The sequence below is a fragment of the Solea senegalensis genome, unplaced genomic scaffold (assembly GCF_019176455.1).
Source record: "Solea senegalensis isolate Sse05_10M unplaced genomic scaffold, IFAPA_SoseM_1 scf7180000014833, whole genome shotgun sequence".
NCBI lineage: Eukaryota > Metazoa > Chordata > Actinopteri > Pleuronectiformes > Soleidae > Solea > Solea senegalensis.
Genome location: NW_025321142.1, coordinates 1 through 19,000, shown reverse-complemented (window position 1 = coordinate 19,000; position 19,000 = coordinate 1). Strand labels below are relative to the sequence as shown.

At 40.1% G+C, this 19,000-nt stretch overlaps 1 long non-coding RNA gene across 1 annotated transcript; it reads left to right on the top strand.

The window, feature by feature from the left end:
• The first annotated feature begins 18,028 nt into the window (after positions 1–18,028).
• On the top strand, positions 18,029–18,666 carry LOC122761587. Its single transcript, XR_006358562.1, has 2 exons — positions 18,029–18,548; positions 18,629–18,666. It is a non-coding gene; the product is annotated as an uncharacterized LOC122761587 (long non-coding RNA).
• The last annotated feature ends 334 nt before the right edge of the window (positions 18,667–19,000 follow it).

The following is a 19,000-nucleotide window of genomic DNA, read 5'->3' as shown; positions in this document are numbered from 1 at the left end:
AGAATTAGAATCAAGAATTTCAAGAATAAAGTTGTAATGTCATGTGAAAAAAGTTAGAAAGATTCATGAAGTGGTGCAACTTGTCAAGTTTTGGTTTGGGCATCCCAAATAAGGAAATACATAGCATACATATTAGCATCAGTATCAAAACAGTCTCTTTGGAAGAAAAAAAAAAATCACAGACTTGCAGGAAATCCTCTCTTTTGTGGAGGGGGAAAATGCTGAGGCGAATAAAAGTTGTAATATTATGACCTTTTTTCTCGTAATGTATTCTCAAAAAATTGTTTTCCCTAATACCATAATACTCCATCTTAAAGTAAATATACACAACACAATATATGCAAAAATTGTATTGTACTGTCACTTCACAATGTCGTTTCTCCTTCTCTTACAATGATCAATCATCAAAAATCATACATACGTTTAAGAAAAGTATTTGTCTTTCTCTGTCCAACGTGAAAAGCAGCTCAAACCCGGAACTTGTATGCTATGGAGTGAGATTTGGCATCTTGCTCATGGAACATTAAACTGAAGTATTTTCATATATGAAAACTTGGCAATGGACAAATAAAGACAGATGAATGTGGATTTGTTTTCTTTAATTTGTAATATTAAAGATCAATCATTACTCAGTCTAACATCAGGCCAGTTAAAGATACAATATGTGACATGTCAGCATTCAAGTGACAAGGCTATTATTATAATAATATTACTATCATATTGTTGTTGTTTTTTTAATAGTGTCAAGACAACTATTCCTATTGCTATTCTATGCTGCTTCACTACAAAATCAAACCAACTTATTGTCTTGAATGAGAAATCGAAATCCAGGTTTGTATTATGGTGATTTGATTTGCTGGATTATTCCTCTTTGTGAGTAACGGTTGTATTTATTTGTTTACTTCGTAGTTCATTAATTTGGAGAAAATGTATCATTTAAATTTCAGAACTACATTTAAAACATTTTTTTTTTGCAGTATAAAATGTATTCACGGTGATGGTGCACAGTCAAACCTCCAATAAAATGGAGTGTGGTGGCCCACATATAGTGCAGGTCTATAGGTGAACAAAGGTTAGGTGTGTGAGGGTCACGACCTTAAAGGGGCAACCAACCCTGACAGCAACATGCATTTCTGCAGCACCTGCTGCTGCCTCAAAGGTGACAAGGCTTTAACCTGTCCACGTTCCATTACTGAGTTGACATTTCTCCTGCTGTATTGTCTCAAAGGCACGTTACCCACATTAATAGAGTCATGCTTTAGGGAAAGAAAGGTTTCAGCTGAGACACGCAAGTGAAATATAGAAGAAGCCTCATAAATCTGATTAAACTGCATTTATAACAGTAATTGTTTACCTTTTTTTTAATGAGAATTGTGTTTTCTGGTCATATTGGTGCATGTAATACATACTATTCATGTTTGTGCATTTAATTAAATGTTTAAATATACGGTTCAGGTGTTTGCTGATCACAGTTAGACATCTCATTTGGTGATTTTGGGTCTCTGAGGGGCCACGCGGTTGGTGTAGTGGTCAGCGCTCTTGCCTTTGCAGCAAGAAGCCCCGGTTGGAACAAGGGCCTTTCTGCATGGAGTTTGCATGTTCTCCCCGTGTGTGCGTAGGTTTTCTCTAGCTTCCTCCCACAGTCCAAAAACATGCAATATGGGGATTAGGTAAATTGGACACTCTAAATTGACCATAGGTGAGAGTGAATGGTTGTTTGTCTCTATGTGTGTGTGGCCCTGTGATGGACTGGTGAACTGTTGTTCGCCTGTGAGGCCGCTGGAACCATATCATGGAAATTCACTCCTTACAGCTGTAAAAAAAGAGAAGCGTAGTGACAAGTATATAACATGAATACAATAAGCAAATTGAATAAAAGTATATAGGTTTGTCTTAAATCTGAATCTACTCTATTACAGTGCAGCTTTAGAATAAAGCAAAGGGAAATGTTGTGATGTCTATACATGTTTAAATTCATTCATATTGCCTTGCAAAAATGCTGGACTTGTGTTGACCAGACATTGAAATGTTGTGAGATAATGTATTTTTATAAGAGAACAGCAAAAAAATCCTACTGATATTGTTTATGGAGGTTGTTTTCCCAGGCAACACTTTATATTCTTAGTGAAATTCATCCACAATAACCGTGTGGATAAATACAAATGACACAAAATCTGACACATATTCTACTTAAGTATGAAAATCTGAAAAGAGAGTCACTTAAATCACTTTTCTCCCTCATTCTGATACTCAGTTTGGGCTTTAATTTTATTATGTTACTATTTTACTGTTTTCTGTTGTGTTGATTTTATGTTTTACAACTTTTACTTAGCTGTGCCTTTAACTCTGTATAGCACTTTGGTCAAACTTTGTGGTTTTTTTAAATGTGCTGTATATAAAGTTGACTTGACTTCAGCTGCTCATCTTCACCATGTCTTTACGTTCTTAAGTTCTTAACTCTATTTTTACAGCACATGTCATACAAAGGGGCCACTCAATGTGCTTTGCATAAAAATCAAAAGAACAGTTAAAAAATTGGAAACATTAAAACACAACATCAGTGGTAGAGCGAGTTGTCTTTCAACTTGAAGGTTGTGGGTTTGATTCCTGGCCCTGCTAGTCTATTTTCATAATGGGCATGAAAGACGAGTGGTTTCTAGAAAAGCGCTAGATAAATACGGACCATTTAATGGTTTGAATGAACCTGTTGAATGTTAACCTTAACGTTTTGTTTATATTTAAAGGTTACACAATAAAGCTTTAATGAAAACGTTTTTAACTTGTTTACTCCTGCTTTAAATGTGTATGTTGTGTGTGTGTGTGTGTGTGTGTGTTCCACATCGTGACCCGTTGTGGGGACCTAAATCTGTTTTATATGGGGACGAAATCAAGTCCAATAACATAAATTAACAAAGATTTTAAGGTGGTTACATGTTGTTATGAAGAGTTGAGGTTAAGGTAGTAATTATGGTTAAGGTTAGAGTCTCCAGGAACTGAATGGAAGTCTATGTAATGTCCTCTGAAGTAATTGGAACCAGAATGTGTGTGTGTGTGTGATACACCTCATGTGCACATGCTGGGAGTCGGTGCCTGTGCTCTGTCCTCCATATTTAAAGCCATGGAGGAGGTTGAGAGCTCAGACTGGGTAACACCCATAAAGAGCAGGGGGCCTTTATTCATTCTCTTGATCCCTCATTCTTTTCCCATTTGCTTTCCCTCCTCCTCCTGCCATGACAGCATGATTAACCAGCAGACGCACAAAGGAGGCACATGTCCCCATAAAGACACAGCCCGCACCCTCAGACCTGTACATCCTAATAAGGATTAAGAAAGAAGTTAACAAAGAATGGAGAAGTCTTTCAGGATCTGCTGCTGCTGCTGTGTGTCACTTTTCATCCGGGGTTATTTAGAGCCTTGTGTTTGAACATAAGGTATAATCCTCTTAAATATCAAAGGTGGACAAGTCATATTCATTTAGACATTGCTTCCCTGGCCTCAAGGGCACATTATGCACTCGACACAGAGCCCCAACCTCACCATCTGCTTTCTTTTCTCACCTGCCTCTAACAGCCACCACTCCACATTATAACTCCACTCTTTCCCTCAATGTTTTATTAGTTTATTTCATTGTAGGTGTTTCTTTAAATGCCAATATATATATATACAATATATATATATATATATATTTCCATTTTACTAGTTTGTACAATTAATAAAAAAACAGTGAAATGTTTATTTATTTTGTCTTTTCAAAGAAACTTGGTAAAACCTTTTGTCAAAATAAAAAAAAAGGTGAATATTCTTCAGATTTGAATGTGCATGCAACAGCAAGTTCTGTATTGGTATTGCTTACTGTATTTATAAATCTGTTTGTAATATATTAAAATATTAAAAGAAAAAAATTAATATATATCAACAATATTATCTCATAAAATTCATGTTTTTGCAGATGTATTATATCATTATTTTTTTATTACTGCATTCCTTTATTACTGAAGAGCAGAGTGGGTATTCACTTCACATTTTATTGTATTTTTTCGAACATATTCCTATATTTAATGATCTATTTTTTATATTAGACAGAGATATGTTCTCAAATTCAAATCAATAGTATATTTATATATTTGTGTGTAATTCCCTCACCCTTCTTATTTATCTAAATAAAACTGAATTGAAGATAAGAGTGATAAAATATGGATGTTTTGCTAGTAATTTCAAACTATTTCATACACTTTCATATAATTACTATTTTCATTGCTAAATCAAAACAGAATTTTATTTTATTTTATTTTTTTCAAATATGCAGGACATTGGAAACATATGTACAATCGGGTCCAACATCAGGGAAAGTCCCAGGCTCATCAGCTTCTCTGTCCTCTTCTTATCACCGGTGTTACATCTGTCCACTCGAGCAACTGACTTCATTTCCACTTGAATCTTATCAACCGTCTGCTGCCCTCTGAAGGAAACAGCACATACACTCTGACATGAATTAGCCCCACACAGACTTCTTTACCCAGGGGGATTTTTGTACAAAGGAGTCCCCTGCTTTCTCTCTCTCTCTCTCTCTCACACTCTCTTACTCTCTCACTCTCCTTTAACACGACAGTTTGGGTTTTTTTTTTTTCCTCTCCCTCATGCTCGTCCTTGTCACTCACCTGTCTGTGAGACATCAGGCTTCTCCCTTGTTTGACAGACAGGTGCTGGCAATGTCTGATGGAGCAATTTGCCACAAATGTACAAAACATGAATGATGTTTGGGTTTTTTTCTCCCGAAACTCATCACGGATACTGACGGATGGTCAGATGTCATTTTACTTGTTTTCTCTGCAGCTCGATTTATTCTCCATGTGACGTCAGCGCATCCCTCCTCTTACGAAAACAACCTCTGTATTCAAATATGTGTCATTAATCATAGACCGGTTGCCAAGAATATGTTGAGAAGACAATCAAATGCATGTAAAATGCTTTTAAATGGATAGTTTAGTTTTTCTAATGACATTTAGTCGGTGCTGACTATTGTGTGTGTGCCAGGAAACATTCTAATGATGTTGTTTTTCGTGTGTCCCCACTCTTTGACATGTTGTGAGAGGGAGTCAGCATTTACAGCGTCAGTGCCTCATACAGCACTATACTATATTATATACTATACTATATAGCACTAACACTACAGCGTTTAATGTAAAAATGTGAGTACATGTGGGCGAGTTAGTTGCTTCACATTTGAAGTAACGGTCTTTCTTGTACAACGTTCTGCTACTGGTTTGACCAAAGTGTGCTGCAATGCCATGCTTATGCAAAACATGTGTTTAATTTTACTGGGAAGTGATAAGAGGTCATTATCTGTCAGCTTTTGCCTCGGCTACTGTTTGCGAGATAAAGAGTCTGTCCCCAGGTAGAAAAATCCCATTCTCTCGTCAAATCTGTGGTTCCACATATGAGTCATATCTGATTCTGGAACAGTAGTAGCTCCAAATCTCCGAGATGCTGGCACGTCCGTCTGATGGAATCAAGGCCCAGAGAGCCCCCTGCCTGATCCAAATCCCTGTGTGATATGATGCATTGCTTGTCAATGTGCCTGCATCACCCAGGGAAGTTTGACTGTGGCTTACACATCAATAGAATCACATCAGTGGTATTGTTGAGTGCATTTCAGCCAAGCTGGATTTGCATGAGGATTCATTTCTGAAGCTTTGTTCACACAACGTTAATGCTTTAGAGGATCACAATATGCCAATCACGGATTATCTGGGGTTGCAGAAAGACACATTGGATGAATAAGAGTATTTTCATTTTTTGGGGTGCAGGCAGGCAGAGGTGGTAATAAATCACAGGACAATAGACTCAGTGAAATAAAGCAGCCTAATCCTCTGCATGAGAAATAGAATTAAGAATTATTCTGGGTGGAATGATCGGAATTTAAATGGCAATAATATATTATACAAACTCCACTTCCACTTGTTGTTTATTTTAATACTTATCTTCATCTCTTGCCTATTTTTCTTAAAAAAATAATGTGCAGTAATTAATGTGGGGCAGCCCATGGCCAAGTGGAAGGGAAATGGGCTTGAAACCAGAGAGTTGCCAGTTTCAGCAATCCCCATAATTGGACACTATAAATTAACCCCATCCACAAGAGGTGGGGGCACGTCCAGTGTATTCCAGATGGCTGATTCACACATAGGTGTCGCTTTAACACAGTGGACTGGTCTGATACTTGAGGCTCGAGGTGGCTATCAGAGCTGACCTGTGTCTGTGGCCGTAACGGCTCACTATGTGGCAAGAGTTGCTCATGTTGTTAAAGTCATGATGATGTTTCAATAAAACACATAAATGTGATATGATTCGCTCGGCGAGTTGAGCACCACTTTTCCACCGATTTACTGACCTCATAATTCAAATTCAGTATTCAATATTCTGCACATTTGTCGTATATCTTTACAGCGGGATCATAAATATTTATCATAGAAATGTATTTAGAGGACACAGCAGGGGTCAGGTCACCACAGATTACTTCAGAGACGGTAAAGTTAAGGCAGCCATGAAGCGGTGATTTGCTTCCTCACTGTGTGAATGAACCCAGGTACTGGGAGATGCGGAGCATAAGGAAGAAATCAATACACAACACAACACAACACTCAGGATCCAACACAAACACCTCAAGCAGGAACCATCTCCCCCCCCAAATCTTCTGTGACCATGAAATGACCATAGTGTGCTATTGTTCTCTCATCTCCAATGAGAGGATCAGGGCCACACAAAATTGATTGTGTCTCCACAATGTGGAGATAGACATTGATTTTTCCCTCTTCTTATAAAAAAAACACACCGAAAAACAGGAAAGCTTTGTTCAACTGACAAATACGTCTTCCTTTTCTCCCATGCCCAGGATACCCAAAAGCATTCTGGGTAAGCCGGATGCAGTGATGTGTTTGATGATCTGCCTCATGCATGAACAGGAATGAAAGAAAAGACAGTCTCTAGTTCTACTAGCTGAAAAATGTGGATGAAACCCGATCTCATTCCTGTGACATTCAGAGACATGGTTTATCTTCAGAGACTCCTCTCAGGCCAGGTCCAGGTTCCCTGTAAATACAGCATGAGTACATATGTAAGTTGCACTGTAAAGTTTCACTAAAAACAGAAGAATTGTACACATTAGATATATATATAAGCCAGGGAAAGAAAGGTATATGTCTGTTTGTTTACATGCACAAGGGAGAGCTGGGAATCATGATTTTCCTACAGTAGCATATTCGCTGTCAAACAAATATTGTTTCAGGTCCCCTAAAAACGGCATCTCCGTGTGGACGGACCCTTACTCTCCTGAGGCTTGATGCTGATCTCTGATCTCTGACAACTCCTGATGAAGGAGTGTGGAGTCAGGATTTCTTTGATCTCTCACTATCTCTGTACAGAGGAGTTAACAGGTGAGCATTAGCACGGCTGCGGGGAAGAGCCGATCACAGGCCCTGTGATGCTATCTGAGGTCAGAGGTGAAGAATCAGTGACTCTCGCTCCTTCTACTGCTTTCGTTCCCTCTCTCTGTCATTCTTTTTTAATGATCGCTCATCAGTTGCCGGGAGCTGAGAGGTTACAGCTGATCAATTGCCTGTAAATAGCTTTTATTGACAAGGCAAATGTCAAATCTGCACCAGTGAAGCTGTTTGGACACATGAAACAGGTGCACGGTCAGATTTATTCAGCTGGTGTGATATGAGATCCTGTTTGTTCTTGCATCACCGACGTTCACAAAATGAATTTGAACTTTTGTCGTTGTTGTTGCCTTTTCATGAAGACGAAACTTTTTTGTGTTTTCAGACAAACTGAACTACAGGAGCAGATGCAGTGGAACAGTGCCCACTCTCTCTAGGAACTGACCTGTGAATGGTCGAGGTCTCCTGTGATGCTACAGATTTAGATATGATGCTCTAAGAAAAAAAAAAAAGTGTGGTCCCTGGACCACTGGTGGTCCGTGAGTGACCCATTGTGGTCCGTGAGGTGAAAATGTCAGTGTTTTAATTCCAGCGCAGTCTCAAACTGCCTGGTACGTATGTGTTTTCAATATCAAATCAAGTAGTTCATTTTTGTTTTGGGGCTACTTTGAGTTAGGTGGTTAAGTGGTCCTTGGTCTGATAAAGTATGAGAAACACTGCTCTAAACAGAACCCCGAGAAGATGCAAAAGTGTCCTCTCTTAGATTGCGTCATTATAGTGAAACGTTATTGTACAGTTACCCTTAAAACAATAGCAAAAAATATTATTTGCTGTACTTAAATGAACCATTTTAAGAAAAAAATACTACTGTGTGGCTGTAAAGCCTCAGGACCTGCTGGAGGAAGATGGAGGATTAGCACATTAGCATGGTAGGAGCTGAATGAAGACTTCAGGCTCTGCTGACTGTTATAGTGACTGCTGCACACTGATGTCAGCACAGCTGCTTTTGTGTGAAATAGAAAGAGGATTTTATATCAAACACTCCCACTCAGCCTTTTCTTTCAATATGCTAATGAAACTATACATTTATTGCACAAGATCCACAAAGGTCTGGCTTATGCAACTGTATTTTAAGTGGGAGCATCCACGTTAAACGTCTCATAAATATCTCAAATGTCTCATAAAGCTCCCCCTGGACAGTACAAGGTTTCATAGTGCTGTCCACTGTCTCATTTCAGAGTTGTGAGAATTAAAAGAGAGCTCTGTTAGTTGTCCACCTCTCTCCCCTCTGGGCTTTTATGCAGCTACAAATGAGAATTCACAAAATGGCTTTAAGTCTTTAAAGAAGACTCCTCTTTCTCCCCGGGGATATTGACCCTGTCGGTTCGTTCCGGTTGGTTGTGCACTGCAGAGATGTTGGGACTGTCAAAGGAAATATATACGGTCCTTGTCGGGAACCCAGGTGTGCTGAGGCAAACTGTTAAATTTGGTCATTACTCTTGTAATAGTGTTTTATGGTTTGTTCACAAGGGTCATGTGTGCAACTGCTGCAGCAGGTCTCTTGTTGAAGGGTCTGTAGACAAAGACGTATATAGGCTTCAGTTGTCAGCAGCTTCCTATACTCTATATGTCCGCGAATAAGACTATACTGGTAAAAGGCAGGCGTAGACATCACAGAACTAAGACCTCGGAGTGTTGAAAGTATTTAAGAAAATGTGTTTTCATAATGCAAAATAACTGAATATATATTGAAAATATAGTGGGGGTTTTTATATCATTTTAAATAATGTGGAAATCCTTGTTTGTTTTTTTAAGGAATTTAAAAGCAGATTGGTGTTATTATCCGGACTGATGTTGCTTAAAAACCAATGTATTGAAATGTTTTGTTTAATGTAATAAAAGCTGACACATTTTGTGCTGAGGTTTCATGAGGATGATTTTTTTTGCCTTTGTGGTCCTTTTTTTGTGTACGCGTGAGCAACATCAGCATGCGTGTGTTTATGTTTGTGCTGACTGCATGCCTGGAGGCGTGGCCAGAGGGAGGACACCACACTTTCCATGGAACTTTGATGTAGACAAATGGCTTACAGATGGTCCACTCAATATATTCAAATAAGATATAGAAAACAGGGGAGGAGCTATCAATACAGGGACGGTTCCAGTCCCAAGCAGAATGGATTGATCCGTCCGCCAAACAGACATGATTTACTGTAAGTGTCACGCACAAATGTGAGGAAATGATTTGGTCAACGTCGTATTTAAATGTTCTGTTATGCATCATTTTGGAAAGAAATATCAATCTGCCTGGCCCTGTTTGATAATTGTAAGAATGCAGATTATAGTGTTGCATGATGTTGATTGTTTTATAGCTTATATCACTTAATCGATCAGTTCAGCTTTTTCTTATTTTAATTTTCATACACACAACACAACGTGCTTCTCATAGAAAACAGAAATGACCCCTTGTGCTGGAATGACGCGATTGTTTGAAGTATACTTCATGTTCAAGTGAACAATGCAAAAGGACAATAAAAACATAATGATAAAAAAGAAAAAGAAACTGTGAAAGAACAGATGATAATGGGAGGATACAGGTAAGAAAATAGCCTTTGGTGGTCATATTACAACTCTGTAAGATCCAGCTGTCTGGAGAGTTTATGACTGAGGAGATAATCGTCTTCATTCAACCATCTCAGTCTGCACACGATGTCCTGGAGCCAAAAACATTCCATACCATCATGTTCCACGGCTATAAATTGTATTTACCCACATTTCACCTTTAACACTGGGCCAGGAAAGACGCCCAAATGTGATTATGCTCATGGAGGATTAATCCGTGGATGAGCACATGAGGTAATGTATGGTAATTATCCAACAGGATATTCTTACACAGTGATTAGCATATCTGCGAGGCCAGACAGGGACGGGGAGGGCAGTCTGAGAGGAAAGAAAGGACACAGCTGCTGATAAGGAGCCCAGTTTGTTTTCTTCTTCTTTTTTTATGATGATGAAAAATGTGGATAGTCTGGCTACAGGCATGTACTCACTCACTCTCTCTCGCTGTCCCTCTATATCTCACATGGACACACACACACACACACACAGCCTCAAGACTGACCTGCTCTGAGAAAAGACAATGTGGTCGTTCAGGTTGAGGGACTTGTTGAAGCCTCAGATGCATGTGAGCGTGCTTGTATGCATCCACACACACACACACGTTCGACATTCATGACATGAGGGGACATTGCATTGACTTACATTCATTTCCTGGAGACTTACTCTAACCATAACCACAATTACTACTGGCCTAATCCTAATCCTAACCCTAACCCTAACCGTAATCTCAATCTCAGCCTAACCTTAAAACATACCTTCACCTTAAAATGTAGTAATTTACGTTATGGGGACTTGCTTTTTGTCCCCACAAGGAAGACAAGTCCCCATAATGTGACTGTGTAAACAGGTTTAGGTCCCCACAACATTAGTAATACCTGGACACACATACACACACACAAACACACACAAAATCACAGAAACAATCCCAATCCCAATAATGTAATAATCCCTGAGAGGAAATTGGCGGTGTAATATAATATGTAGAAACATGGCGAGAAATATGTCAAACAACGTATGAATCAAACAACACGGAAACTGTGGATTTGAGTGGAAAACAAAAAACATCTTATGTATAAATAAGAAAATATTAAAAGTTAAAAGCAGCATTAAGATATACAGACACAGATACATAGGATAATCTTGTAAAAGAACAAATAAAATGCATAATCTCTATTAAACCAGTAGATGTATATTTTTTTTAATTAACATAACTCTTTCTTTTCTTTTCCTAAATTTTAAAGCTGTAGTATAGGCAGGATCATAAGAACAGTGCAGATGATTCAAATACTCCCTCCTGAGTGCCTTTCATCATCAGCACAGACAAATACGCTTCTTTTGTAAGAGACATGTGAGCCGAGACAATCTCTGCATCTGTCAAAGTGCTGATGTGGACATGGTGTCCTTGTAAACTCTCTTTTAGGGTCTTGTCGCCCTTGCTCGCTCCTGCGCTGCTGTATACACACACGCGCTCCCTCAGTCAGCGAACAAATGACGTCACAGTGATTCTGTTCAAGAAAAGCAAACAGAGGCAGAATGACGACAACAACAACAAAAATCACCAAAAGTCACACGCTGCAGCTTTAAAGCAAATAGAACGTGAATATGTAAGATTCGGTGGCATAGTCGGCGCGTAGACGTCTCCGTGTTGCGATGACTCACTGAAGTAACAAACGTTGGCCATCAATACAAACATGTTTAAAGCTGCATTATCTTTCTTTATTTGTATTTATTTACATATTTATTTGGGCCACGCCCCCCCTCATATTCCCACCGTGACCAGGGACCACTGTATCAATTCTACGTTCGGCATTCAGGTGTAATCAGCCATGTCAGGACACCAGCTTGCCAAGAAGCCGCACTCTTTGTGAGACACCCCATCTGTTTAGCGCTTTGGGATGTGCCCGGTCCCTCAGAGGTGCCGGAGTGAAAAGGGAGCGAGCATGTGAAGACCCAGCTGAAAGCACATGGGTGGGCGTCAGCATCAGGACACAGGCTGTCTGAGTCCACTTGTGCCGTCCACTCTTATTCTAATGCAGCATCTCTACGTCTCCCCCCGGCCTGCATACGACTCAGAGATCAGAGACTGACAGATGCGCCGTGGACATGTGATGCGTGCATCCCTCCTTTCATGCACGCAGTCTGTGGTTGTGCCCCCTCCTCCCCCCTGTTAAGCTGTTTGGCTAATATTATCCTATTGACTCGCCAGTGTACACATTAACCAGCCACGGTGACCTCTTAGAGGGATGTACAAATCAGGTGCTTCGCCATCATGATTGTCTGTATCCAGAGGAAAGCCTGGGCTGAGTGGTCACAGGTGATAAGCTGCTAGATTAGAGTCAAACCATTTCAGGTCGTGTCATGACCCAACAGACTGATTATAAATACGCACAACTTTTAGGTTTGACTGCCTCATTGGCTTGTTTTTTGTTTTGTTTTTTTACGTACGCTCAAAGAAATCTATTATATATATATATATATATATATATGATGACAAACCTTCGTGACCCACTTCACGATATGAATCTGTAAGATTCAGTTCTTCAGATCCTCTTGGATGAGAAGTAAAACACATCTTGTGGAAATATAAATTACAATACATACAATGTATTTGCCACTTGCAAATTACTATGACTTTATGAGCTATAGGACTGCTTATTATTTAACTACTGGTTGCAAACTAGCTAATAATTTACCGTAATGTATATAGCAGCCCGTTCAACAGGGTTAGAGAAAGACAAAAATTATATATAAGAGGAAAATTTAGAATGATATAATATACAGACAGTTTCAAAACACAGCCTCATGTGACTCCAACTTATTCAAAGCAATTTAAACACAGTACATTATATGGTTGTGATTGAGGATTCAAATACAACAAAATAAAACGAAAATAAAAGATAAAACTGCAGCTTCATGGCGGGCAGGTGACCTGCTTGTGAGAGACTCGGCATGTGTTGCGTGGAGGGAGAGCCCTTTTCCTCGGGTGTATGAGGACCATATGCCCCCAAGCTCCCAACAAACCCTCATCCCTTTCTTCCCTCCGCTTTCCCCAAATGTAAACACAGGCACGTTCCCCTTTTTTTTATCAGCCGCAGCCTGCAACCCCTTCCTCCGCCCCCGCCCCCACCCCCTGGCCACTCGTGATAACTGACAGCAGCTGCATTGATGAGCACAATGCTCGGACCGAGGCAGCTCAGCTGGGGTTCACTCCCCACTTGACACTGGTTTGACCTCTGGCAGCAGAGTCCTCCTCACAGAAGGCTGTTCTGCCTTTAGCCTGACACTCTCTCTCTCGCTCTCTCGTTCTTCTGTCCCCTCACACACACACATGCATGCTCAAAGGCTCATGCACACACACGCACACACACACACACACACACACAGCAGCCAGTGCCTCCTCAGCTCAATTTAATTCAACTTAAGGATGAAAGATGTGTAAATCATGTCCAGAAAAGGAAGTTTGTCTTTTAGCCGCTGTCAGCCGAGAACTGTTGATACCACTCACATCCGTACAACTATGTTCTCATTTAAAGCGCCACTCTGTAACTTCTGTCGCCCCAAACACTGCTGGCATCTGCTAGCGCTATCTAAATGAGGAGGGCACAGAACGAGCAGAGCAGTGAATCAAAGACACTTAAGTCAGTGTATGTGAATGTTTTCCCATTTGTGTTCTTGCAAATTTAGTGCAAGAGTCTTTTATCAAAAAAATACCTTTGCAGGTCCCCTAAAGCGCTGTCTCCTAACACCTCTCCCACAAAAAAACTATACACATTCAACCTAAACCCGTTTCCGTGTGGACGGGCCCTGAGAAACACAGCTGACAGGCTTAATCAGCATTGTGTCTGCTTAAAATAAAATGTTTTTCAAATAAAAATATAAAACAATAATCCCTTTTTTTGCTCCAAACCAGAAGTCATCTGCATCTGAAGTGCCTAGAAATCACATGACTGTTCGCTCAAGTGCAGTGGGCAGTTGATTCTCTCCTCTGCACTTGTTTGCTTGGACTCAGAAAGTTCTACTAACATGAGACGAAATGGTGAAAAGCAAGAACGAGAATTTATTTTATCACGGCTGATGGTCGAGTCACGGCGGATACGAACCAATCATAGCCTGGCTAACGCCAGTGATGCACACGCCTGCAGCTGTACGCAATTGGACTGACAACCCATCAGACCAATGATCAGGATGACGCATGCACAGCAACGGAACGCATGTCAACAAACGTGGTTGTTGTCATTTTCTAATAGCGATGACGATCTAGTAATGGCGTCTAACAACTTTTACCCAGGGGAGCTCCATGGAGCAAGTCGCTTAAAATGGAAGAGATCAAAAGACAGCTGCTCTTTGGTGGCCACCATGTTGGATGTATATAAAATTTCCTTGCATTAAGCCCGCCTCTAGCGCACGGGTTTGCAATTGGTGAAATTGAGTGAAATCAAATGGCTCTGCCACGTGAATCCACAGCAGACTGTGTGTGTTTTTATTTAAAAATGACATAGTATGGATGTAGCCATAGATAGCTTTACAGTGTCTCTCTCTCGTGTGTGTGTGTGTGTGTGTGTGTGTGGGTCTAAATGTATCCTCCTTCCACACACACACACACACAAACACTTGCATTGTGTGCAAAAGCAACATGAATGCTGTTTTCCAGTATGAGTGAGCGTGAAAGGCTTGTAAATAGCTCTTTTCCCTGAGGGACTGATGACACCAAAGAAACTAAAGAGAAGTTGATGGTGGTGACAGAGCAGAGGGGGTGAGGGTGGGTCGCCTCATCGCTCCCGTCTGCCATTCCACTCCTTTACAACTCTACAAAATAGCCTTTTAATTTGCTGCAGCGTCTGAGGCGTCTGAATTGTGCCTGCATCAATCACCATCATCACCCGGGCTGTGGGCCCTCCGTCCCTTGGGCCCTCTCAGGAAACGGCCCCTCCGGCTGATCACTCTCGCTGCTGCCCTCTCCGCGTGGGGAGGGATTCCCTGTCTTTGCATCGTCTCGCGCTCGCGGACACAATGCTCAACACTTGCTTCTATGCGTTGCCATGTTTCTATGTCACGTGACGGTGCGTGAAACGATCGTCTCCGCGCGCAGATTTCGATTGAAAGACTTTTTTTTTTTTTTTGTTTCAACAAGAGCGTTAATCTCTCTGTTCATGACAGCTGTTTGATTACACATATTTTATTATTTTCACAATATGTCCACCACCTCTATCTCACTTTTCCACGGAAAATGTCATTTTTTAACCGCTCACTCTCCCACGCCAAAGTCCACAGAGAAAACCAGCGTCACACTGAACACAACTTAATTTCAACTTACTGATGATGGTCACAGCAGTGGATCAGCGTGATTTAAGATTGCTGATTTTCTCCATGACTGTCTAACAGTAAGATAAATAGTGTATGGTATAGCACACTATAGGTTATCAGAGTGAGGTTTATGTCTATGGCTTTTAACGTACTTAACTATTGCTGTGGTTTTATGTCAGTGGATAAAAGTATAATAACATTCTGTTGACTGACATTAGAAAAAAAATGAATTAAAATGTTGATATAATCAGTAAATCCAACATCTTTTTTTTTTGCTTATCTCGATGCAAAAACTCAAGCGTAAAAAAGGAAATGTGTGAATGAAGACTGACAAATTTAGCGGGAACAGAGCTATTTGAAGAGTTCTTCTCCATAATAAGTGTCACAACTCATATTGAATATATACTGACCATTTAAAGCAAGAGGTTAAACGTCCAGTGTGTAACGCGCGGAAGGATTTACTGGCTGAAATGAAATATTATAATGACCATAGGTATGGACGTATCAGGAAACTGTTTGGTTTTCTTAGCCTTTTATATCTACTTCAGGCAAGGGCCTTGTTTTAAAGAGACTGCATTATGAGTCACGATAGAGCCTGAATGGACAAAACATTTTACATTTTAAAGCTGAAACCTTTTCTGCAAAGAAAAAACTTTAACTTTATTAAAAGTGAGAGTGTATATAGTCAGTTGTATTCTTCTAAACTTCTAAAGTCATCATTTTATATCATCATCAGTGTCGTCGTGAGGCTCCATCACCTGTGGAATTGTGTACTTTTTCTATGTCTATGTTTGATTTCACGACTTTTAAACACGTGAAGGGTCTTTATAGCACCCTTTAAAAGTGCTATAAAAAAACATGTATACCTCTACTTCTTCTTATCATCATCATTATTATTAGTAGTAATAATAATAATAGTAGTAGTAGTAGTATTACCGTGCATCAGACCTGCTGTTCTTTGCCAGTGTATGTTGTTTTCACATCCCACTGCTGCCTAAATCGCTTTCCATTGACTTTAATTAGCATCCAGTAATTAATTTTGTTTCCTACAAATGATGTGTATGAACACTCCCAGCGGGTGGTCCTGTTCATCTCGTTAGGGCCAATTAGCCACAATTAACAAATACTGATGACATGCTTCTTCTTTTTTTTTTTTTTTTCACAGTCCAAAACAAACAGAGTGTGCTCCCTGCCAGATTCCTGAGCTGCACTGCACAAGAGACCGCTCGTGTGCTGTAGTGATGCTGAGGGGGAGGAGGGGGAGTCTAATCAACACCTCTCATGGACTGGAGGAGGAGGAGACACTTGTTCACACTGTTCACTCCCAGTAAAGCAAAGGGACAGTTATTGTCCACAGCAGAGTGGATGTTAAGAGGGTGTAATATTTACTTGTAAAGCCTCTTTCACACTGAAATGACTGGCTATTTGGATATTTTTTTTGGACCTGGTGGGTGAAGCCACTTTAAAAAAAAAAAGAAAGTGTTTGCTTTTGTGTCAAATGTGATGTCCCAACCGTGGCAGACTGAAAAGGAGAGGAAGAAGAAAAGAACAACGCACTGGAGGTCAAAAGGGAACGATTCTAATGAACTGATGAAATACGAAATAGAAAGTGTTGAAGGTTCACTAAGAAACCACAATGACGATGACGATTTAGCCCTTTGCGAGAAATGTATCCACAATTTGCTTCGTTCCCATAAACTGAGCCAAAAAAACCTGTTAAAGCCATGGATTAAGTGCATTTTTGATCAACAAATCCACTCACACACACATTTTCTGTTTTGGACATTTTTTGAATTGACAAAGCAACTGATGTTTCTGTTTAAACCAACGGTCTCAGGTGAGGACAGAGCATTTTTTTTGCAGTGTACAGATTGAAAGTGATTTATGAATTAGTTCATTAGTTTACAGAAGTAGGTCTTTGTGATAATTATCAAAGGGATTTTTATTGTATATGTATTGTATGCATTGTGAGTTGCATCCAACAGATTTATATGACAATGATTAGGACTTTGGGACATAAAAACTGTTGGATTTTTGATGCAAATTGATATTCTTTGAAAACAGGGGACGGGATTAACTGAATTATGTATTCATTCGTAACTGCACAACTATTGTTTTTCAGATACAGATATATGTTTGCATTATATATCATGTCATAACGACACATTTGATTGTTTTAAAGACGATTACAAAGGACGAGCAAGGAGAGAGATATGTGTTATCTTTTCAACTCTGTAGAAGACACGCGGTCCTTATCTCCAGAGATTAGAACCATTAGCGATGATTCTTGTCCTTTCAAGCGAGCACGAGATCATGAGGGAAACCCCTGAGTTCAGAGGATTTCTTCTTCTTCTTCATCATCACGTGACGTCATCAGTATCATCACAGTCTCTCTCTGGAGGTTATTTTACATAATGTGTAAAACAGTACAACAATGAATTTCCTTCAAATGTTTCGTTTGAAAGTGTCTTGTCTCACAAGTGTGTGTGTGTGTTGGAGTGAGCTGAAACCTCGTCCTATAGGCTTGTCCTGGCTCTGACGTCACGGGTGTCTTCACGAACAATAGGCTGAGCTTTCAAGAGGTGCGACCATAAAGCTTTCCTCTCAGACTGAGAGTGAAAAGTGACAGAGCTGCATTTGCACTTTGCATGTGTGTGTGCGCGCGTGTGTGAGAGAGAGAGAGTGTGTGTGTGTTGGGATCATGTCACTGGCTCTGATCTCCACGCAGTCGTTTTTTTTTTTTTTTTTTCTGAATGTATTTATTGATTGATTCTAAGAAATGCACCCCGACAGTAGCGTGTGCGTGGAGCTGTCGGCCACATGTGGATTCCTGTCGTGCCGTGGAACAGAAGAGCAGGAGATGACACTCGCCCCCGCACGGATGCTGACAGTGGTCACGAGTGAGATTTAGTTGTTGTTGTTTTTTTTTGGATGCATTGGATTTGCCGTTGGAGTGAAAGAAGACGCGCAGTCACAGAGTGTTTGGGGGGGGGAGGAATATAAGAGTCCAAACATGCAGACCATGTTCCAGTGTTCCAGCTGTGACAAACCGATCGTGGACAGGTTCCTGCTCAAAGTTCTGGACAGACCGTGGCACATCAAGTGCGTCCAGTGCACCGACTGTAAGTGCACTTTGACGGAGAAGTGTTTCTCGCGAGAAGGCAGACTCTACTGTAAGAACGACTTCTTCAGGTGAGCCTGTCCGCGTGTAGAGAAGCTGAGCATCACATTTCTACAAAATGCAATTTTAATTGTACAATATTGTTCTGCAGCGAACAATGATTCCATGATCGTCATATGATGGGAAGGGGAAAAAAAGGAAGAGGAAATTAAGTGTAAAGGAAACTTGGGATTTGACGAAGATGAGTGGAAAAATGCAGATGGTGTTTACTTCTACTGTATGAGGCAATGAAATGCGACGTGAAAGAAATAAACAAAAAAATGCAGTGTGAAAACAAACGTGTCAGAATATCATGGGGGTTGTTTTTTGTTTTTTTTTTCTTTTGTTTTATTTAGTTAAAAATGCTGATTGCGCTTAAGAATTGGATTAGAGACCATGTGGAAGTTTTTTTTTTTATATAGAATCTACAGAATAAAAAAATGCAAACTATGAAATTGTAAAGCATAAATGTACAGTATATGTG